Source organism: Rosa rugosa, chromosome 4, assembly GCF_958449725.1.
Source record: "Rosa rugosa chromosome 4, drRosRugo1.1, whole genome shotgun sequence".
In the NCBI taxonomy this organism is placed as follows: Eukaryota; Viridiplantae; Streptophyta; class Magnoliopsida; order Rosales; family Rosaceae; genus Rosa; species Rosa rugosa.
The window spans coordinates 23951800-23976008 of record NC_084823.1 but is presented as its reverse complement, the minus strand read 5'-3'; the positions used below and the strand labels follow the sequence as shown (position 1 = coordinate 23976008).

The following is a 24209-nucleotide window of genomic DNA, read 5'->3' as shown; positions in this document are numbered from 1 at the left end:
GATACGCTAAAAGTAAGCGCATAATTTAACCCTATAAGATGTCATCGTTAGTATATAGTAAATAGGGATCGTTCTATTCCGGGGATTGAGGGTACACCAGTAATTGCAAAAACAATTAATTAATTAGTAAAAGTAAAAAGTATTATTTACAAAAATAAAACAAAGAAATAAAAATATATACAAGTAAACATAAAGAGGGGGGTTTAGGATTAATAAATTGAAAATTAAAATAAATAAAATAAAGAAAATGTAAAAACACATGTACAAGGGTGGAACGCAAGGAACAAAGATCAAAACCAATTCCATGTAATCAAATTCGATTCAAACCCTATAATTGTTCATCTAAGTCATGAGAAAGGAGTTGATCATGTGAAATATTCGAAAGCAAATAATTTCCCATTTTTTACTTTTCAATGCTAATTAACCTAAGCGAAAGCACCTAGATCAATCCTATCAAACATGCATTCAAGCACTAGAAAGCTAGTTAATCATAACATGTTTAACGCATTACACATAGAGAAAGGCTATCAACTCAAGTGTACAACCTAGTTATGAATAAGTTCACCTATTTGCAATCCTCTTCAATTGAACTCGACCTTTGTCCAAAGCCTTTACTACTTTTGATTCAAGTTACACAAAGCAAAAAGTTGATTCATGTTCTTAAACCTAGCACCAATTACATGCAAATTCAATCGAACAAACTCACATAAGCAACTTAGAATCACAATTATAGAATTTGAAAACTTTATTTAAACATGGAAATTGGGCTTAAACTTCGCCCTAAACGTTATTGTTAACTAGAAACAAGTTCATACGAAATCAAACAAGGAAACCAAAAAGGTTACAAGGAAAAGGAACGAATTACACCGTGAGTGGAGATGGAGATGGAGAGCTAGATGGTTGGATCTTGAATCTTGGAAGCAAGCCTTCAAGGTGGATGATGGAGGATGTGATCTTCACGGCTCCTTCTTCTTCTTCCTCTCCTTGCTTGAAAACGCAGAACTTTGCAACTAGAGAATGGAGAGAGAGAGAGAGCTTATGACGTTATGGAGGATTTTCTGAATGAAAGGTGTGTCTTAAACGTCTAGCATAGGGGGGTTTATATAGGGGAACGGCCAAGCTTTGCCACACAGCTTCGACCAATCACGTAGCGCCACGTCAGCTCTGTGTGTCATCCAACCAATCAAAAACCTCCAAAATCAATCCCTAATATATTGTTGCTGATTTTCCCAGGATTATTTCTGATTTTTCTCTTAATTTTCGGCCAAATATCTAGGCATGAACCTAGACAATGTATCCGGACTCATTTTGGACCTTTTCTCCCTTAAATCTCTCCATGGCTTTATCCTTAACATCCTCCCCTTGATTTTCTCCTGATTTTCACATTAAAATTGCAGATTTTATTCTCTAATTTCAGCCAACATATCTTGAGGGAATTAAGGAACGAATCTGGACTTGTTTTGAGCCTTTTCTTGTTGCACAATCCCTTGAAATTCTCCCTTGATTTTCTCAACGTAATCTCCTTGATTTCCCATGCAAAAATCAGATTTAATCTCCCATAATATCTCCCACGTCATCTTCAAGCCATGTGGTCTCCTAATGCCTTCAGGTTTCCTAGCATCATCAGGATTCCTGCGTTGACTGGGATTCCTAGTCGGACCAGGAAAACTCCATTTCTTCATTTCAGCTTTATTTCCTTGTCATTTATTCCAATGTACCTAGAAAATAGAAACTTTTATTAAAATTACTAAAAATAGAAACTTTCTAAAGATGGAAACTTTCCTAATCAAGAAGGTTTTATTTAAGGAAATAACTAAGTAAATATGAGGAAATAACAGTTAAAACGTCGCATTAAAATGCTCCTATCAGTAAGTATTTTTTCAGATTATATTGAGAAAATCATAAAGGTATTCATGGATGACTTTTCAGTTTTTGGAAAGAATTTTGATGATTGTCTTAATAATCTGGAAATAATTCTAAAACGTTGCATGGAAACTAACCTTGTACTTAATTGGGAGAAATGCCATTTTATGGTTAAACAAGGAATAGTTCTAGGACATATTGTCTCTGCTAGGGGAATAGAGGTTGATAAGGCCAAGGTGGATATTGTGCGTTACTTACCCTCTCCCACTTCTGTGAGAGAGATTCGTTCTTTCCTTGGCCATGCAGGTTTTTATAGGAGGTTTATCAAGGACTTCTCCAAGATTTCGAGACCTCTATGCCAACTACTCCAGAAGGATGTCCCGTTTCACTTTGACAAGGAATGTCAAGATGCTTTTGACAAGCTTAAGGAGTTGTTGACGTCAGCCCCCATCATGCTACCTCCAGATTGGTCCTTGCCCTTTGAGTTGATGTGTGATGCCTCTGACTATGCAGTTGGAGCTGTTTTGGGGCAAAGGAAGGACAAACGACCCTATGCCATCTACTACGCCTCAAGGACTCTGAATGATGCACAAATGAATTACTCCACCACAGAGAAAGAGCTCCTTGCAGTTGTCTTTGCCCTTGAAAAGTTTCGTTCCTACTTACTTGGTACCAAGGTGATTATTTATACTGACCATGCAGCTTTGAAGTACTTGATGACCAAGAAGGAGGCGAAACCAAGGCTTATCAGATGGGTCCTACTCTTACAAGAGTTTGACGTTGAAATCAAGGACAAGAAGGGTAGTGAAAACGTGGTAGCTGACCACTTGAGTCGTTTGGTCCATGCAGAAGACCCTCTCCCTCTGGTGGAGACGTTTCCAGATGAGCAGCTCTTTGGACTTCAGGTAAGTGAACCATGGTATGCTGATATTGTGAACTATATTGTTTCTAGGAAGATTCCTGATACCATGTCACGTGCTCATAGAGATAGGCTTAAGAAAACTGTTAAGCAATATGTTTGGGATGAACCTTATTTGTGGAAATATTGCTCTGATCAACTGATTAGGAGATGTGTGCCTGAACATGAACATAATGCCATACTTTCTTTTTGCCATTCTAAAGCATGTGGGGGTCACTTTGGGTCTAAAAAGACTGCGTTTAAGGTGCTAGAGTCTGGGTTCTTTTGGCCAACGTTATTTAAGGATGCACATGCTTATTGTTTGACTTGTGATCGATGCCAAAGAACCGGGAATCTAAGTTCTAGAGATCAAATGCCATTGTCTAATATCATAACTGTTGAAATATTTGATGTCTGGGGTATAGATTTCATGGGACCTTTCCCTTCATCTTTTGGGTGTTTATATATCTTACTTGCAGTGGACTATGTTTCCAAATGGGTGGAAGCAAAGGCCACTCGAACTAATGACTCTAAGGTTGTTGCAGATTTTATCAAGTCTAACATCTTTAGCAGGTTTGGAATGCCTAGAGTTCTCATTAGTGATGGTGGATCCCACTTTTGCAATCGGACGATTGAGGCCTTGTTGAAGAAATATGATGTTACACATAAGGTTTCTACACCTTATCACCCCCAAACTAGTGGGCAAGCTGAAGTCTCAAATCGTCAGATCAAGGGGATATTGGAAAAGACTGTGAACCCTAACAGGAAGGATTGGTCCCTACGCTTGGAGGATGCTTTGTGGGCCTACAGAACTGCATATAAGACTCCCATAGGTATGTCCCCATATCGAATTGTCTATGGCAAACCTTGCCATTTACCTGTGGAGTTAGAGCACAAAGCTTGGTGGGCTGTGAAGCAGTTCAACATGGATCTTGATGAAGCTGGGCTTCATAGGAAGCTGCAGTTGCAAGAGTTAGAGGAGATTAGGAATGATGCTTTCGAAAGTGCCAACATTTATAAAGACAAGACTAAGGCATTCCATGATAAAATGATTCGAAGGAAGACTTTTGTTGTGGGTCAAAAAGTTCTTCTCTTCCATTCTCGTCTCAAACTCTTCCCAGGTAAACTTCGTTCTCGTTGGATTGGACCTTTTGTTATCACTAATGTGTTTTCTCATGGAGCTGTGCAGATAAAGAGTGAACAAAGAGGTAACGAGTTCAAAGTGAATGGCCATCCCTTGAAGCCTTACTATAAGGCATTTGTGGAACACGAAGTGGAGGAAGTACCCCTCCAAAACGTCCCACCTCTTGAGGATTAAAAGGAGGTACAAGTCTAGGCTGAAAGACTATAAACATTAAGCGCTGCTTGGGAGGCAACCCAATTCAGAAGTAGCTGTGGAGGAGCCTTCAACGCAAATTTGCTCTTTTTCCTCCCTACTTCGTTATTGTATGCCTTTTGTTTTTCTTTGAACTTTATTTTCGTAAATTTCATCCCTCTATGCTTAAGTGTTTCATTGCATGCTTAGGATTGATTACATTGAGGACAATGCAATATTTAAGTGTGGGGGAAGGGATTTATATTTTGAAGTCATATATTGAAAAATACAAAAAAATCGAAAAATGTCATAAAAATAAAAAAAATTTCGTTGCTTTTGTTTCTGTTTTGAGTCTTAGGATGCCCTTTCAACTGTCTAGAATGATTCTATATCTCTGAAATCATGACTAAAAGAGGATCACGAAATTGAGATGACTTAAAATGGTATTCTTTGGTTAATTGAGATATATGAAAAATATATGCCTTGTAGTGGATATGGATTGCATGACCTTGGTACAGAATATGAGCATGTTAAGATGAGTTTTGATTTAATAAACCCATGTGAGATACTTGTGCCCATGTCCCTTTTCTTGGAGTGAATGAAAAATATATTCTTAATTTCTTGGCGTTGTTTTGTGATAGGAGCATAAAGTGCGACGATATTATTGAGTATATGCCCCATTTTAGACTTGTTTCTCCCTTAAGTTTCGTGTTTTGAGTCATCGAGTCAGTTTAAGAGTCTTGTACAGTGTTTGGCGTAAAATAGGCGCAAAATGCGAAATTTATGAAAAAAATCCTAACGGGATCAGGATTCCTTACAGTCGACGTTTTTGCGGTCTTTACATTAATTCCCTTTATTTTCTCTTAAAAAAATCTGATATTCTCCACGTTTTTGTAGGAAATTTAAGACGTTTGACCAAGCAATGAAGAAGGGAAATAAAGGAGAAAGACGTTTCAGCTGGAAAATAAATAAAGGAGAAAGACGTTTTCAGTTCGGGAATAAAGGAGAAAGACGTTTCAGCTGTTAAAAGACCCCATTATGAGAGGAGTTAAGGCCATAAAGGAGACGTTTTCAGTTGGAAAATTAAAGGAATTATGATGCAATCCCATCCGTCCAATGATGAAGGGTATGATCGACAAAAGCCAACCAATGCTCCCCTATAAATAGGCAACGTCCAGAACAGAATTTCTATCACTTCCCGGCCTATCACTTCCTGGCCAAAAGCTATTCCAAGACTTTGCCCAATTCACTTCTCAAACTTCCATCACTTACAAGACCGTGACCACCATCCATCCATCATTCTACGAAGTTCTTAGGCGCTGAGTCAAGGACGCTCCACCACCATAGCAGAGACGAGTTCATCACCTTGTTGCCAAGCCGCTGAGGAAAGCTTCAAAGTGTAACTATGACTCTACTTACAATTTTTATTTCGGTTTTGTGTGTTTGGATTTGCGAGTTGTGTAATTGGAGACATGAAATTTTCAGAATATTTTTATTAATATTTTTGAGATTTTCAGTTTATTATTGAGTTAATTTCGAGAATTCTTTGATGATGCATGTCACAATCTTGTGCCCTTTTATGTGTTTAGGTAATTTTCAGAGTTAGGTTCATAAGTTTGCATGCAAGAATAATGGTGAGAGTTCTTGTGTGTTTGCTTAATTTGCCAAGGGTAATTGTTATTTGTTAAGGCGCTGAGTTAAACAAGTAGCAATTAGTTCTAAAAAGTGGTAAAAATCATGCTTTAATGATTAAACGATTCTGGAAATTATGTGTTAAATTCTATGTGTAATGGTTAATTTGCACGTGTGAGTTGATTCGAGGGTTAGATAATACTACTAGTTAAGAGAATTACGCTGACTGTTTTCGAAAATTAGTAGTATTAGGCTTGGTAAGGACTTTTCCGATCCAAGCCTACATTAGAACGAATCAGATAAATGGATTGATCCGCTGAGGCTTTTCATTTGGGCTCTTATCTATGCATTTAAGATGGGCACAGTTTTGTAGCATGTTGAAATGAATTTCTGAGTGGTATTGGTCTAGGTTAGGGAAGTCGATCATTGTATATAGTTTTATTTGTTTTGTTTTTATTTTAAGTAGATTAGGAACCAAATTTCAAAACCCCCATTTTATTCTTTTATTTGTTAATTGACCTTTTTGTGTAGGTGTACCCTACAATCCCCGGACTGAACGATCCCTGCTTATCCTATACTGACAACTACATTTTGCAGGGTTAAATTGTGAGGCTATTTCAGCCGCATCATTTTGATGATCTCATTATTCTTTCATCTTGATTGACTGCTTGCCATAGATTAAGTTTAATAGACTAGAGAATGCTAGAATTCGCTCTTGTGCTTGTTGAGACGTATATCAATACATGGCCCTGATTCTGGAAGGGATAGAGGCACCCTAGGAATTACCACCATTGCCATATAAACTTGTGTCCCTATTTGTGCCCGTCGTGGGACTCCCCTAGATAAGACCATTTGAGCTTACATTAAGCCTATTCATTCATCACCCTTAATATCCTTAACCATGAAGCTTAGTATAGTTACAACCTTACCCTTTGTTCTAAGAACTTAGTGGAACTATCTTTTGAGACATACTACATGGGTTTGGCGCTAAGGATGAAGATTGAGAAGAGGTGAAAGTTCAAGTGTGGGGGTAGACTTGTCCATGGAAAAAAAAAAAAAAAAATTGTGAGAAAGCTGTGAAAAATGAAAAGAAAAAATGTATACGGCTAGAAAAGAAAAGAAAGAAATGTTTATGGATTTAGTCCCCCATACTTAGTGATTTCGGAGTTTACTTTAAATTGAAGGCCCACTACAGAAAAATTTGGCCTTTGTCCATTTCACTAGAGTTCAAGGGAAGTTTACATTGAAGATTGGGCCCAACATGAAGACATTTGGCCCTTTTATGTTACCTCTAGGGGAAAGTGACGTTTTTGCAATGCCTTGGTGGAATATTTCGAGGTCTCTACATTTACATGTGCTCTGCTAGGTTTGTAGGACACTTTGATAAATCCTTACCTTTCGTTTCTTTAAACCTTGAGCCTTGGCCCCATTACAGCCCTTGAGAAGACCTTCTTGATCCTTAAGATGGGACAGCCTTTGATGTGGAGATGAGTTACAAGAGCTGAACCTATGGCAGTCCATTCGTGCAAGTAGTTGATATCCTTCATGAGATCTTTAAAGAAAATTATACTTGTGCTTTCGTTTCTTGCATTATGTGATATACTTGCTATCTTTCACATATACTTGAGTGTATAAGCTTTTAAGCATTGCCATGATCTGAGAGAAGAAAGAGGGATATACTTGTGAGATTTGAATCATACTTGTCTGAAGCATGCTAAGCTTAAAACCATCAGCATTGTTACAACCATGTCCTACTTGTGTATATGTGAATTATGTGTTTTAATTAACTCTCGAATGTCTAAACATTGATTCTTGGTGAAGTGCTAATCTTGGTGTTGTGAAAGTAAGAGATTGCTGAGACAAATAGTTGAAGGGCAATAGAGTCTTTGTTTGTTTGAGTCTTTAATTTTCGTTGAGTCTTAGTGTGTGTCTTTGTTTGATTTTGCTAAGGGACCAGCAAAAGCTAAGTGTGGGGGAATTTGATAGGAGCATTTTAATGCGACGTTTTAACTGCATTTCCTTACATTTCTTGCGTCATTTCCTTAGTAAAACTCTGTTTAGGAAAGTTTCCATTCTTTAATTGGGAAAGTTCCTATTTGTAGAAAGTTTCCATTTTTCTTAGTTTCTATTTTCTATTTTTAGAAAGTTTCTATTTTTGTAGTTTTCATTTCTCATTTCTGGCAAGTTTCTATTTTTCATTTTTAGTAAGTTTCTATTTTCAAATTAGGTAAGTTTCTATTTTTCATACTAGTTTCTATTTTCAGGACCTCCGAGCTAAAAAGTGGAAATGAACGCACAAATGGAAAGAGGAGCTTGCGAACATCAAGACGAACGAATATGAGAGAAAACGGTCCACACATTTGAGCAGAAATGAAGAAACAAGCTTTCCTAGTGCAACCAGGAAACCCTGCGAAATGGAAGAGAGCTTACCAATGAAGTTTCCAACCCAACTATGAAAAGAAATGAAAGAAATGAAGTGTTTTGCGTTGGAAAATAAGAAGGCTTGAAGATGAAGCAACAAAGCCCAAGAACTCTATGGATTGATTTGAATTTCGGCAAAATGGATCAAGGCCCATCAAGGCCCATGAAATTAGGGTTTATGACGCATGAATAAACCCTAGGGGAGTTTTGCCGTCCAAAATGAAGAGAGAAACAAGGAAGTGGTGTCCAAAAATCAGAAATTAAAAAGAGATTTTCTAGGGAGATTTTCTAGGGCATTTTTATGGAAATACATCAAGAGATAAACCCTAGAATATCTTTTGCCGTCCAAGCCAAGAGGAAAAGAAGGAATGAGCCGTGAATTAAAGAAGAAACCCTAGAGATTTCGGCAAGATGTCATCCTCTAGAGAGTTTTAAGGAAAGAAAGTATGTGTGGAGACAAAGAAAAGCTCAAAAGAAGTCTAGATACATTCCTACATTCCCTAAAGAGTTTTGGCCGAATTTAAAAGCAGAAAATCAGAAATTATCTCAAGGATTTCGGCCAAGATTATTTAGAGAATTAAAGGAGAATTTTGTGATTGGTTGGAACACCTCATAGGGCTTACTTGGCAAGATTCTATTGGAGGAAATTATGTGAAGTTAGCACATTGTTGCCGTGAGGATTCTTAGGGTTTGCACGGTTTGGAGACCTAGGGGCCGTTCCCTATATATTCTCCCCTCTTCTCAACGCAAAAGGGCCCTCTCTCCAAACAAGTTACAACTTAGAAAAAAATCAGAAAATCTTCTTAGCCTAGCCGTGCTCCTCTCCATCCTCTAGGGCAACCACGAAGTGCAAGCAAGGCCAAGGAAGAAGAAGACAAGCCGTGAACACCTCCACCCTCCACCTTGAAGATTGCTTTCGAAATTCAAGAGACCACATCATCACTTCATTCATCTCACCTTCATCACGGTGTAATCCGATTCTCCTTGTAACTTTGTTTGTATTTTCGTTGGTTTTGCCTTAGTTGACACATATGTTTGAACAAGTTTTGGTTTCTGAAATTTTATGATTAATTGTTAATTTTCAGATTCATATATTGCGATTTATGGTTGCTTTTGTGTGAGTGTTTGATTAAATTTGCATGATAGAAATCTTTTGTATGATAATCTTGAATGGTTCGAAACATTTAGGGTTTTTATGTGAATGTTGCTACGAATTTGAGAACATGAATCAACTTTTTGGTTTTGTGTTCTTGAATCAATAAGTAGTAAAGGTTTTGTACAAAAACCGAGTTTAATCAAAGAAGATTGCAATTAGGTGGACTTTTTCATACTAAGTTGCACATTTGAGTTGATAGCCTTTCTAGGTGCTTATTGCGTTAAACATGTATGATTGACTAGCTTTCTAGGGCTTGAATGCATGTTTGATAGGATTAGTCTATGTGCTTTCACTTAGGTTAATTAGCATTGAAAAGTAAAATATGGGAAATTGTTTGCTTTCTAACGTTTCACATGATCAACTCCTCTTGCATGACTATGATGAACAATGATGAACTTGAATTAATTTTAATCATGAGTTTCGACTTTGATCTTTGTTCTTGCATTCCATTTGTATTTTTATGTTTTTGCATTTTAATTGTTTTGTTAACTTAGTTTTATTTTCGAAAAACCAAAATCAAAAATTGATAGGAGCATTTTAATGCGACGTTTTAACTGCATTTCCTTACATTTCTTGCGTCATTTCCTTAGTAAAACTCTGTTTAGGAAAGTTTCCATTCTTTGATTGGGAAAGTTCCTATTTGTAGAAAGTTTCCATTTTTCTTAGTTTCTATTTTCCATTTTTAGGAAGTTTCTATTTTTGTAGTTTTCATTTCTCATTTCTGGCAAGTTTCTATTTTTCATTTTTAGTAACTTTCTATTTTTCATTTTTAGTAAGTTTCTATTTTTCAAATTAGGTAAGTTTCTATTTTTCATACGAGTTTCTATTTTCAGGACTTCCGAGCTAAAAAGTGGAAATGAATGCACGAATGGAAAGAGGAGCTTGCGAACATCAAGACGAACAAATATGAGAGAAAACGGGCCACACATTTGAGCAGAAATGAAGAAACAAGCTTTCCTAGTGCAACCAGGAAACCCTGCGAAATGGAGGAGAGCTTACCAATGAAGTTTCCAACGCAACTATGAAAATAAATGAAAGAAATGAAGTGTTTTACGTTGGAAAATAAGAAGGCTTGAAGATGAAGCAACGAAGCCCAAGAACAATTTGAATTTTCGGCAAACTGGATCAAGGCCCATCAAGGCCCAAGGGATTAGGGTTTGTGACGCAAAACCCTAACCCTAGAGATGTTTTGCCGTGAAAACCAAAGAGAGAAACAAGGGAGATGGCGTGAAAATCAGAAATTAAAAGAAGATTACGCAAGAGATTTTCTAGGGTAATTTTAATGGAAAGATAAACCCTAGGAGACTCTTGCCGTCCTAGCCAAGAGGAAAAGGAGGAAGTTGCCGTGATATTCATGAAGAAACCCTAGAGAATTCGGCAAAAAGATATTCTAGGGAGAGTTTTATGGAAAGAAAAAAGTGTGGACATCAAGAAAAGCACCAAAAGGCGTCTAGATTCATTCCTAGAAACCCTAAGTATATTTTGGCCGAAATTGCAAGAAGAAAATCAGAAAATAATCAAGGGAATTCGGCAAGAATATATTAGGGAATCTCCATGGAGTTTTGTGATTGGTTGGATGACACACGAGGGCTTATTTGGCAATTTCTCATTGGTGGAAGCTATGTGGAATTATTAACTTAATTCCTTGGAAAATAAATCAGAAAATATGTGCTTGGGGACCAAGTTTGCCGTGCTCCTATATATACTCCTTTATTCACAACGTCAAGGGTTCCTCTCTCCATACAATTTACACTTTAGAAAAAAATCAGAAAAGTTCTCTAGAATAGCTGTGAGTTTCTCCATCCTCTAGTCATCTCCACGGAATTCAAGCAAGGCCAAGGGAGAAGAAGAATTGCCGTGAGCATCATTATCCACCACTGATACGCTCAAAGCAAGCGCATAATTTAACCCTGAAAACATCGTTAGTAGTATAAGCAAATAGGGATCGTTCTATTCCGGGGATTGAGGGTACACCTGTCATTGTCAAACAATTAAACAATTAAAATTAAAACAAAGTATAATATTCACAAATGTATTCACAAAATATAAACATTTTACACGAAAAGGGGGGATTTTGTTTTTGGTTTTTTCGAAAATGAAACTAAGTTAACAAAAACAATTAAAATGAAAAAACATAAAAATACGAATGGAATGAAGGAACAAAGATCAAAACCGAAACTTATGATTAAAATTGATTCAAACCCTAATATTGTTCATCTAAGTCATGAGAAAGGAGTTGATCATGTGAAACATTCGAAAGCAAATGAATTCCCATTTTTTACTTTTCAATGCTAATTAACCTAAGCGAAAGCACCTAGATTAATCCTATCAAACATGCAATCAAACCCTAGAAAGCTAGTCAATCATGTCATGTTTAACGCATTACACATAGAGAAAGGCTATCAACTCAAGTGTACAACTTAGTATGGAAAAGTCCACCTAATTGCAATTCTCTTTAATTAAATTCGATCTTTGTACAAAACCTTTACTACTTTGATTCAAGTTTACACAAAACGAAAAGTCGATTTCATGTTCTTAAACCTAGCACCATTCATATCGAAACCCTAAGTGTTTGCAACCACATAAGATTAAAATACAAAAGTTATCTATAACGCAAATTTAATTAAACAAACCCACATAAGCAACTCTCGAATCACAATATATGAATCTGAAAATTCTCAATTAATCATAAAAATTCCAGAAATAATACTTTGTTCAAACATATATGTCAACTAGTTCATAACCAACGAAATTCAAAGCAAAGGTTACAAAGGAGAATCGAATTACACCGTGGATGAAGATGAGATGGATGATTCACGTTGTGGATTCTTGAAACTCGAAAGCAAGCTTCAAGGATGGCTATGGATGGAAGTGCTCACGGCTTCTCTTCTTCTTCTTTGGCCTTGCTTGAACTCGTGGAGATGACTAAACTTGAAACTAGAGGATGGAAAGGAAAATGGAAAGGAAATGGAGAGACAAAGAAGATGGAATGGATGAAGGAATGTCCTTTCTTCTTTGTTGTAGCCTCTATTTATAGGCTACCAAGCAAAACTTTTTGGATTTAAACAAATGATGATATGTTAGGTTTGAGCATTTAAACATTAATGGAATTTATTAGGTTTGAATATTTAAACACTAATGGAATTTGTTAGGTTTGAATATTTAAACACTAATGGAATTTGTTAGGTTTGAGTCACTTTCTACTCATTTTTCCTTCAATTAATTCTCCACCAAGACTTCAGATTTTGCCCGTGACTTCTTCATATGAAATGATCCATCATGAGTGTAGATCATTCTGTAAAATTTTCAGAATTTATCTCCATGTGTTTGGGCCGGAATTTCTGCTGGACTCCTTACAGGTCCAGTTTTCCAGTTTTGCTTCTGCAGAAAATTGGGCTGACTGTTTGAAGGCCTTCCACTTCTTTTTGGCTCTTGCACTCTTCATAAGAAATGTTTCTTAGGATGTCTAGAATGGATCTGGAAGGTTTCAGCTCATTTGAAGTTCATTTGGTCAGGTGGTCGCTCCTTCTTCCTTGCTTGGCTTGGTTTCTCCTAGCCGGAGTAGGAAAATGTGTAAAGTTGACCTTTTTAGTGCATTTCCATTTTTCTCCATCATTTTATGGACCTAACACTTATTTCATCATCATTACTCCAATGTACCTAAAAATAAAAATTGAATTAAAAATCGATTCGTTAAGGAATTAACTAAGCAAAATGTGAGGAATTAACTATTAAAATACCACATTAAAATGCTCCTATCAAATTCCCCCACACTTAGCTTTTGCTAGTCCCTTAGCAAAATCAAAAACTAACAAACCAAAAAGACTATGACACAAAACAAAGAAACCAACGAAAAAATTGACTAAGTATGGAAACAAAAACACAAAGACTCAAAGAAACCAAAAACGTAAAACACAAAGCAAAACACAAAGAAAAAAAAAAAAAAAAAAAAAAAAAAAAAAAAAAAAAAAAACGTCACACATAAAAGAGTAAATTCAAAGACAAAGACCATGATGTTGACATCACAAAGACCTCTATTGCCCTTTAACATATTGTCTCAGAAATCTCATACTTTCAAGACACCAAGATTAGCACTTAACCAAGAATCACATCATCAAGATATTCAAGAGGTAATTACAAAATATAATCCACATATAAGCATGTAAGACTTGGGAGTAAACAATGGTGGTGAGTGGAGCTCAACATATTTCAAACAAGTCATGATTCAAACCTCACATGGATATATCACTCTTTCTTCTCTAAGATTCAAGGCTCATGCTTAAAAGCTTATAATCACTCAATTATATGTGAGAGAAAATATTTTGAGGCAATCAAATAGCTCACATATATAAGAAACAAAAAGCACTTTGTGAATATAATTTTTTTTTTTTTTTTAAAAGATCTCATGAAAGATATCAACTACTTGCACGAATGGACCCAAGCCATATGTTCAACTCTTGTAACTCATCTCCACATCAAAGGCTGTCCCATCTTAAGGATCAAGAAGGTCTTCTCAAAGGTTGTAATGGGGCTAAGGCTCAAGGTTTTAAGAAATGAAAGGGTAAGGAATTTTAACAAAGTATCCTAAAAACCTAGCAGAGCTCATGTTGATGTAGAGAGACTTCTAGAAATCCACCAAGGCATAACGTCATACTCATGAGGCTTTATAAAAGGGCTTAATGTCTTCATCTTTATTCTAAACTCCCTTTGATTCTAGTGAATTGGACAAAGACCAAATTTTTCGATAGTGGGCCTTCAATTCAAAACAATCTCCAAACTCACCAAGTATGGGGGACTAAAATCCATAAACATTCTTTTTTTTTTTATATTTTTTTATTTTTATTTTTTTTAATTTTTTTATGGACAAGTCTACCCCCACACTTGAATTTTCACCTCTTCTTAATCCTTGTCACCATCATGTAGTAAGTCTCAAAAGATAGCTCCACTAAGTTTTTAGAACAAAGGGTAGGATTATAACTATACTAAGGTTCAGGGGTTAAGGATTTTTAGGGTGATGAAAGAAAAGGCTTAATGTAGGCTCAAAGGGGTTTATCTAAGGGGGTCCCACGACGGGCACAAATAGGGACACAGGCTTATTTGGCAATGGTGGTAGTTCCTAGGTGCCTCTATCCTTTCCAGAATCAGGGCCATGTATTGACAAAACGTCTTAACAAGCACAAGAGCGAATTCTAGCATTCTCTAGTCCATTAAACTTAATCTATGGCATGTAATCAATCAAGATGAAAGAATAATGAGATCAACAGAATCATCGCCAAGAAAATAAGAGTATAATTCATTTTTTTTTTCCATTAATCACTCAACAAAGAAAGGGCACATGGCTCAAATTCTCACAAGGGTTATTATGAATCATAACTTATCATCCACATGTTCATATTCTGTACCAAAGTTACGCATGCACCATATCTACTACACATTCATATGCTTTTCATAAATCATAATTAACCAAAGAATCTCATCAAATATTATCCCAATCTTGTGATCCTCTTTTAGCCTTAATTTCAGAGATATAAGCTCATCCTAGACAGTTAAAAGGGCATCCTATGACTCAAAAATAAAAACAAAGGACTAAGACTCAATAAATAAAATCAACGAAATTTTTTTAATTTTTGACATTTTTCGATTTTTTTGTATTTTCCAATATATCTGACTCAAAATAAAAGACTCAAATATAAATCCCTTCCCCCACACTTAAATATTGCATTGTCCTCAATGTAATCAATCATAAGCATGCAATGAAACAAATAAGCATAGATAGAAGACATTTATGAAAATAAATCCTAAAATAAAAACAAAAGAGAAAAAAAATAAAAAATAAAAAGAGATAGGGAAAGAGAAAGCAAATCTGTGTAGGTAGACTCCTTCACAGCTACTTCTGAATTGGGTTGCCTCCCAAGCAGCGCTTGAGTTTAACGTCTTTCAGCCAGACAGAATAGAAATTAGAAAGTTAGTAACTATAATTAACTAAGAAATACAAAATATACAATTTGGGAGATATTTTTTTTTTTATTATTTTTATTATTATTTTTTTATTTATTTATTTTTGTTTTTTTTTTTTTTTTTTTGTAAAAAGCTGAATTTAATAAGACTGAATGAATGCATTTTATTTTATTATTTTTTTATTTTTTATTTTTTATTTTTTTTTATTTTTTATTTTTTTATTATTATTATTATTTTTTTTTAAAATATAGGACTCAAAATGAAAGACAAAAATATTTATAGGATTCAAAATGAAAGACAAAAATATAAATCCCTTCCCCCACACTTAAATATTGCATTATCCTCAATGTAATCAATTAAAAGCATGCAATGAAATAAGTAAGCATATAGGGATGGAATTTACGAAAATAACTACTAAAACAAAAAGAAAATGGAGGAGTAAAAGGGGAAGAGAAAGCAAATCTGATTATATTCTGAATTGGGTTGCCTCCCAAGCAGCGCTTGTATTTTACGTCTTGCAGCCAGACGGTACCTACATTAAATAAAGTTAGTAACTTAATATTAACAAAGAAATACAAAAAAAATAAACAAGTAACTATGAATTACAAACTACAAGTATAATTAACAAGTATTTTGTACATAAGACACAAGTTAAGTACACAAGTGAGTATAAAACGTAAAAAGTATTTTTACAAGTATAAAGTGTGAAACAACAAAATAATTTACACGTAAAGAATACGCACAAGTATTTCTTTTGTTATAAACATTATTGATATCAAATCTAATTCCAAGCGGTAAATCAAGTGGACGTGCGGCCCAAGTATAGTCGTCTAGACACAAAGTCCCTCCTACATCCGTTGGGCAACCTTACTGAAATGGCCAAGTAGGGGAGGGTGAACACGAGAGGAAAAATCCATTTTGGCATGAGCTAAGCCCATTTATAAGCACTTCTGGATTCAAAAACCCGTCATGAACGTTGTCCCCTTCCTAGACACCATCTCACATAGGATATTCTTACTAGGATGTAAAAGGTCCTAAGTGTGTTAGACAGTTCAATGAATGTTAATAAAGGCCGCCCTCAACCATAAGGGACCTGAACTAGGTACCAATAAGGGGTTTAGGCCAATATTAATAAACACGACTTCACCTATTCCTTCTTTAATTTACAACTCACAATTAAACTCGTATTCAACAATAAAAAAAAACAACCTAGTTAATTTAAACTAAGTATCAAACAGTTTATATACAACAATTATAAACAAAAACAAGTGATTTTTCAATTCCCCGGCAACGGCGCCAAAAATTGATACGCTCAAAGCAAGCGCATAATTTAACCCTGAAAACATCGTTAGTAGTATAAGCAAATAGGGATCGTTCTATTCCGGGGATTGAGGGTACACCTGTCATTGTCAAACAATTAAACAATTAAAATTAAAACAAAGTATAATATTCACAAATGTATTCACAAAATATAAACATTTTACACGAAAAGGGGGGATTTTGTTTTTGGTTTTTTCGAAAATGAAACTAAGTTAACAAAAACAATTAAAATGAAAAAACATAAAAATACGAATGGAATGAAGGAACAAAGATCAAAACCGAAACTTATGATTAAAATTGATTCAAACCCTAATATTGTTCATCTAAGTCATGAGAAAGGAGTTGATCATGTGAAACATTCGAAAGCAAATGAATTCCCATTTTTTACTTTTCAATGCTAATTAACCTAAGCGAAAGCACCTAGATTAATCCTATCAAACATGCAATCAAACCCTAGAAAGCTAGTCAATCATGTCATGTTTAACGCATTACACATAGAGAAAGGCTATCAACTCAAGTGTACAACTTAGTATGGAAAAGTCCACCTAATTGCAATTCTCTTTAATTAAATTCGATCTTTGTACAAAACCTTTACTACTTTGATTCAAGTTTACACAAAACGAAAAGTCGATTTCATGTTCTTAAACCTAGCACCATTCATATCGAAACCCTAAGTGTTTGCAACCACATAAGATTAAAATACAAAAGTTATCTATAACGCAAATTTAATTAAACAAACCCACATAAGCAACTCTCGAATCACAATATATGAATCTGAAAATTCTCAATTAATCATAAAAATTCCAGAAATAATACTTTGTTCAAACATATATGTCAACTAGTTCATAACCAACGAAATTCAAAGCAAAGGTTACAAAGGAGAATCGAATTACACCGTGGATGAAGATGAGATGGATGATTCACGTTGTGGATTCTTGAAACTCGAAAGCAAGCTTCAAGGATGGCTATGGATGGAAGTGCTCACGGCTTCTCTTCTTCTTCTTTGGCCTTGCTTGAACTCGTGGAGATGACTAAACTTGAAACTAGAGGATGGAAAGGAAAATGGAAAGGAAATGGAGAGACAAAGAAGATGGAATGGATGAAGGAATGTCCTTTCTTCTTTGTTGTAGCCTCTATTTATTGGCTACCAAGCAAAACTATTTGGATTTAAACAAATGATGATATGTTAGGTTTGAGCATTTAAACATTAATGGAATTTATTAGGTTTGAATATTTGAACACTAATGGAATTTGTTAGGTTTGAATATTTAAACACTAATGGAATTTGTTAGGTTTGAGTCACTTTCTACTCATTTTTCCTTCAATTAATTCTCCACCAAGACTTCAGATTTTGCCCGTGACTTCTTCATATGAAATGATCCATCATGAGTGTAGATCATTCTGTAAAATTTTCAGAATTTATCTCCATGTGTTTGGGCCGGAATTTCTGCTGGACTCCTTACAGGTCCAGTTTTCCAGTTTTGCTTCTGCAGAAAATTGGGCTGACTGTTTGAAGGCCTTCCACTTCTTTTTGGCTCTTGCACTCTTCATAAGAAATGTTTCTTAGGATGTCTAGAATGGATCTGGAAGGTTTCAGCTCATTTGAAGTTCATTTGGTCAGGTGGTCGCTCCTTCTTCCTTGCTTGGCTTGGTTTCTCCTAGCCGGAGTAGGAAAATGTGTAAAGTTGACCTTTTTAGTGCATTTCCATTTTTCTCCATCATTTTATGGACCTAACACTTATTTCATCATCATCTACTCCAATGTACCTAAAAATAAAAATTGAATTAAAAATCGATTCGTTAAGGAATTAACTAAGCAAAATGTGAGGAATTAACTATTAAAATACCACATTAAAATGCTCCTATCAACCACCATCCTTGAAGCTTGCTTTCGAGATTCAAGAGATCACCACATCATTCGTTCATCACCATCTTCATCTCACGTTGTAATTCGACCTCTTCTTTGTAACCTTTGCTTTGAATTTCGTTGGTTATGAACTAGTTGACATATGTGTTTGAACAATTATTAATTTCTGGAATTTTATGATTAATTGAGAAATTTTCAGATTCATATTATTGTTCTTCGAAAGTTGCTTATGTGAGTTTGGTTAATTAAATTTGCTTTATAGATATCTTTTGTATTTTAATCTTATGTGGTTGCAAACACTTAGGGTTTTTGTATGAATGGTGCTACAATTTAAGAACATGAATCAACTTTTTGGTTTTGTGTTCTTGAATCGAAAAGTAGTAAAGGTTTTGTGCAAAAACCGAATTTAATTAAAGAGAACTGCAATTAGGTGGACTTTTCCATACTAAGTTGCACACTTGAGTTGATAGCCTTTCTATGTGTTTCATGCGTTAAGCATGTCATGATTTACTAGCTTTCTAGGGATTGAATGCATGTTTGATAGGATTAGTCTTTGTGCTTTCACTTAGATTAATTAGCATTGAAAAGTAAAATATGGGAAATTGTTTGCTTTCTAACATTTCACATGATCAACTCCTTTCTCATGACTTAGATGAACAATATTAGGGTTTGAATCGATTTTAATCATATGTTTCGGTTTTTGATCTTTGTTCTCTCATTCCATTTGTGTTTTTATGTTTTTGCATTTTAATTGTTTTGTTAACTTAGTTTTATTTTCGAAAACCAAAAACAAAATCCCCCCTTTTCGTAAATAATTATATTTGTGAATATTATACTTTGTTTTAATTTTAATTGTTTAATTGTTTTACAATGACAGGTGTACCCTCAATCCCCGGAATAGAACGATCCCTATTTACTTTATACTACTAATGACATTTCAGGGTTAAATTATGCGCTTGCTTTTAGCGCATCAAAAATACCCCCCTTTTTTCTTAAATAGTGTACATGTGTGAATAATATACTTTGTTTTAATTTTAATTGTTTAAATTGTTTGACAATGACAGGTGTACCCTCAATCCCCGGAATAGAACGATCCCTATTTACTTTATACTACTAATGACATTTCAGGGTTAAATTATGCGCTTGCTTTGAGCGTATCAAGGAGCTCACGGCCATTCATAGTGATTCCATAATGGAACATGTTGCTTTTCTTGAGGCAACACCATTCGAGCTAGGTAATGTTTCTTCTGTGTTTATTTCTCCCTCTACTAATAAACCTTTACCTTCAGTGATTCAGGCACCTACCTTGGAACTTAAGCAATTACCGGATCACTTGAAGTATGCTTACTTGGGAGAAAACGAAACATTACCTGTCATCATTTCATCATCTTTGACGTCATCTCAAGAGGATAGATTAGTGGAGATGCTTAAGCAACACAAGACTGCAATTGGTTGGACTTTAGCGGATATCAGAGGAATTAGCCCTACCACTTGTGTGCATCGAATTTTGCTTGAGGAAGGAGCTAAGCTAACTAGGGAGGCTCAAAGACGTTTGAACCCACCTATGATGGAAGTTGTGAAGAAGGAAGTCATCAAGCTTCTTGATTGTGGCGTCATCTACCCTATCTCGGATTCTAAGTGGGTTTCACCAGTTCAAGTAGTGCCTAAGAAATCTGGAATAACTGTTGTGAAGAATGCAGAGAATGAATTAGTGCCTCAGAGGACTGTGACTGGACATCGAGTTTGCATAGACTATAGGAAGCTAAACGCCACCACTAGGAAGGATCACTTCCCTTTGCCATTCATTGATCAAATGCTTGAGAGGTTAGCTGGTCATGAGTTCTATTGTTTCTTGGATGGGTATTCTGGGTACAACCAAATCGCCATTGCTAATGAGGATCAAGAGAAAACGACATTCACATGTCCATTTGGGACGTTTGCCTACAGAAGGATGCCTTTCGGACTTTGCAATGCTCCAGGTGCATGGTAAGTATCTTTTCTGATTTTATTGAGAAAATTATTGAAGTATTTATGGATCATTTTTCGGTTTTTGGTAAAGACTTTGATGATTGCTTAAATAATTTAGAATTAATACTTAGGCGTTGTGAAGAGACTAATCTTGTGCTTAATTGGGAAAAATGTCACTTTATGGTGAAACAAGGGATAGTCTTAGGACATATTGTTTCTAAACGTGGAATAGAAGTTGATAAAGCTAAAGTAGATCTTGTTAAGTACTTACCATACCCCACAAGTGTGAGGGAGGTCCGCTCTTTTCTTGGACATGCAGGTTTCTACAGGCGCTTCATCAAGGACTTCTCCAAGATTTCTAGGCCTCTATGTCGTCTTCTACAAAAGGAAGTGACGTTTGAGTTCAAGGCGGATTGCATGGATGCATTCAATGCTTTAAAGGAGCTTCTGACGTCTGCACCCATCATGCTTCCTCCAGATTGGTCTATTCCCTTTGAGATCATGTGTGACGCCTCAGATTATGCTATTGGGGCCGTGCTAGGCCAAAGGAAGGACAAAAAGCCTTATGCCATCTACTATGCATCTCGGACCCTCAATGATGCTCAACTCAATTACTCTACAACTGAAAAAGAACTCTTAGCTGTTGTTTTTGCCTTAGAAAAATTTAGATCTTATTTGTTGGGTACTAAAGTCATTGTTTATTCTGATCATGCAGCTTTAAGGTACCTTATGTCAAAGAAGGAGGCAAAACCAAGGCTAATTCGTTGGATCCTCTTGCTTCAAGAGTTTGATGTGGAGATCAAGGACAAAAAGGGCTCTGACAACGTTGTGGCCGACCACTTGAGTAGGCTAGTAAGTGAGGAGGACGCCATACCTATAGTGGAGATGTTTTCGGATGAACAACTCTTCGGAATCCAGGTAAGTGAGCCTTGGTATGCTGATATTGTAAATCATTTAGTCTCTAAAACGTTCCCTAGTGATATGCCAAGTGGAAAACGTGCTAGACTTAAATCTTTAGCTAGAGACTATGTTTGGGATGATCCTTACTTGTGGAAATATTGTTCTGATCAATTAATAAGGAGATGTGTGCCTAATAATGAACATAGAGCTATACTTGCGTTTTGTCATTCAAAACATTGTGGTGGTCATTTTGGCTCGGATAGAACTGCTAGGAAGGTGTTCGAATCTGGTTTTTATTGGCCTACTTTGTTTAAAGATGCATATGAATTTTGTATGACATGTGATAGATGCCAAAGAACTGGAAATTTAGGACCTAAGGATCAAATGCCCTTAAATTCTATAATAGTTGTCAAAATCTTTGATGTTTGGGGTATTGATTTTATGGGACCTTTTCCTTCATCTCATGGCTTTCTTTATATTCTCTTAGCTGTTGATTATGTTTCTAAGTGGGTGGAAGCGAAAGCCACCAGGACTAATGATTCTAAAGTTGTTGCAGAGTTTATAAGATCTAACATTTTTAGTAGGTATGGAATGCCAAGAGCTATCATTAGTGATGGAGGTTCTCACTTTTGCAACAAGACCACTGAGGCTTTGCTTAGGAAGTACAACGTCACTCATAAGGTTTCGACGTCTTATCATCCTCAAACGAGTGGACAAGCAGAAGTTTCGAATAGGGAGATCAAGAGGATACTTGAGAAAACCGTGGGGCCTTCAAGGAAAGATTGGAGTCAACGTTTAGAGGATGCATTGTGGGCATATAGGACGGCTTACAAGACACCAATTGGGATGTCACCATTCCGGTTAGTGTATGGGAAGCCGTGCCACTTACCTGTGGAGTTGGAGCACAAAGCTTGGTGGGCCGTGAGGAATTTCAACATGGACTTGGATGCAGCTGGAGTTCATAGGAAGTTGCAACTCAATGAACTTGAGGAAATTCGAAATGATGCCTATGATAGTGCACGGCTTTACAAGGAAAAGACAAAGGCTTTTCATGATAAGATAATTCGTGGAAAGACCTTTGTAGTTGGTCAAAAAGTTATTTTATTTCATTCTAGATTAAGACTTTTTCCTGGTAAGTTGCGTTCTAGATGGGTTGGTCCTTTTATTGTTACTAATGTTTTTTCTCATGGTGCTATACAGATAAGAAGCCCAGAAACGGGAAGTGAGTTCAAGGTGAATGGCCATCGTCTTAAGCCTTACTTTGAGGCTTTTGTGGAGCACAATGTGGAGGATGTACCCCTCCAAGATGCGCCACCAACTGAGGATAATTGAAGGTGCAAGTCTAGGCTGAAAGACTTTAAACATTAAGCGCTGCATGGGAGGCAACCCATTTCAACCGTAGCTGTGGAGGAGCTATCAACGCAGATTTGCTTTCTTGACCTCTTCCCTTCTCTTTTAATTTCGTACACTTTGTTTTTATTTTAGGATTTGTTGCGTTAACTCTTATGCCATGCTTGATTGATGCTTTGTATGCTTTATACTTGTTTATACATTGAGGACAATGCATGATTTAAGTGTGGGGGAAGGGTTTAATGTTTCACTTAGCTAGTTTTTGTGGTTATAAAAAGAAAATAAAAAAAATCGGAAAAATCAGAAAATAAAAAAAAAAAAAATTTGTGTTAACTTGTTTTAGGTTTTGTGTTTTGTGTGTTTATTATTTCTTATTTTTCGTTGCTAGGTTTATTGTATGTATGATTTTGGTAAGGGATCGTGAATTATATGGAATAGGTGAAGTCCCTTTGTTAATTTTTGCCTAAACCCCTTATTAGTACCTGATTCAGGTCTCTTAAGGTTGAGGGCGGCTTCTTTTAACAATCGAACAATGTCTTGCAATTAGGACTTTTCTTATCTAAGTAAGTATAGCCTATGTAGGATGGTGTCTAGAAAAGGGGACAACGTTCATGACGGGTTTTGAATCCAGAAGTGCAATCAAACGAGCGTAAACCACTATGTTGGAGTAGCTTGTGCCAAAATGGGTTCTGCCTCTCGTGCTCGTCCTCCCCCACCTGGCCATTCTAGTAAGGTTGCCCAAAGGATTTGAGAAGGACTAAGTGTGGAGACAAGGACTTGGGCCGCACGTCCAAAACATGATTCATAATGTCTTATTGAAGTTATATATCTCGTTTGTTGCGTCATTTATGTGTTGTTTTTGTTTTGTTTTGTGATCGAGTCTTAGGATGCCCCTTTTAACTGTCTAGGATGTGCTTATATCTCTGAAATTAAGGCTAAAAGAGGATCACAAGATTGAGATAATGTTTGATGATATTCTTTGGTTAATTATGATTTATGAAAAGCATATGAATGTGTAGTAGATATGGTGCATGCGTAACTTTGGTACAGAATATGAACATGTGGAAGATAAGTTGTGATTCATAATAACCCTAAGTGAGAATTTGAGCCATGTGCCCTTTCTTTGTGAGTGATTAACGAAAAAAATGATTATACTCTTATTTTCTTGGCGATGATTTTGTTGATCTCATTATTCTTTCATCTTGATTGATTACATGCCATAGATTAAGTTTAATGGACTAGAGAATGCTAGAATTCACTGTTATGCTTGTTGAGATGTTTATAATCAATACATGGCCCTGATTCTGGAAAGGATAAAGGTACTTACTTAGGATTTTACCACCATTGCCAAATATAGCCTGTGTCCCTATTTGTGCCCGTCGTGGGACCCCCCTAGTTTAGCCCCTTTGAGCCTACATTGAACCTTTTCTCACCCTCAAAATTCCTTAACCCTTAACCTTAGTGTAGTTATATCCATACCCTTTGTTCTAAAGACTTAGTGGACCATACTTTGAGACTTTGCTTGGAGTTTTGGCGTCAAGGATGCATTTTTGAAGACATG

General features: G+C 36.0%; 1 pseudogene; it reads left to right on the top strand.

Annotated features, from left to right (window-relative positions):
* LOC133744531 (uncharacterized) overlaps nucleotides 1–22630 on the top strand; it is a 125138-nt pseudogene extending 102508 nt beyond the window's left edge.
* Nucleotides 22631–24209: the final 1579 nt, after the last annotated feature.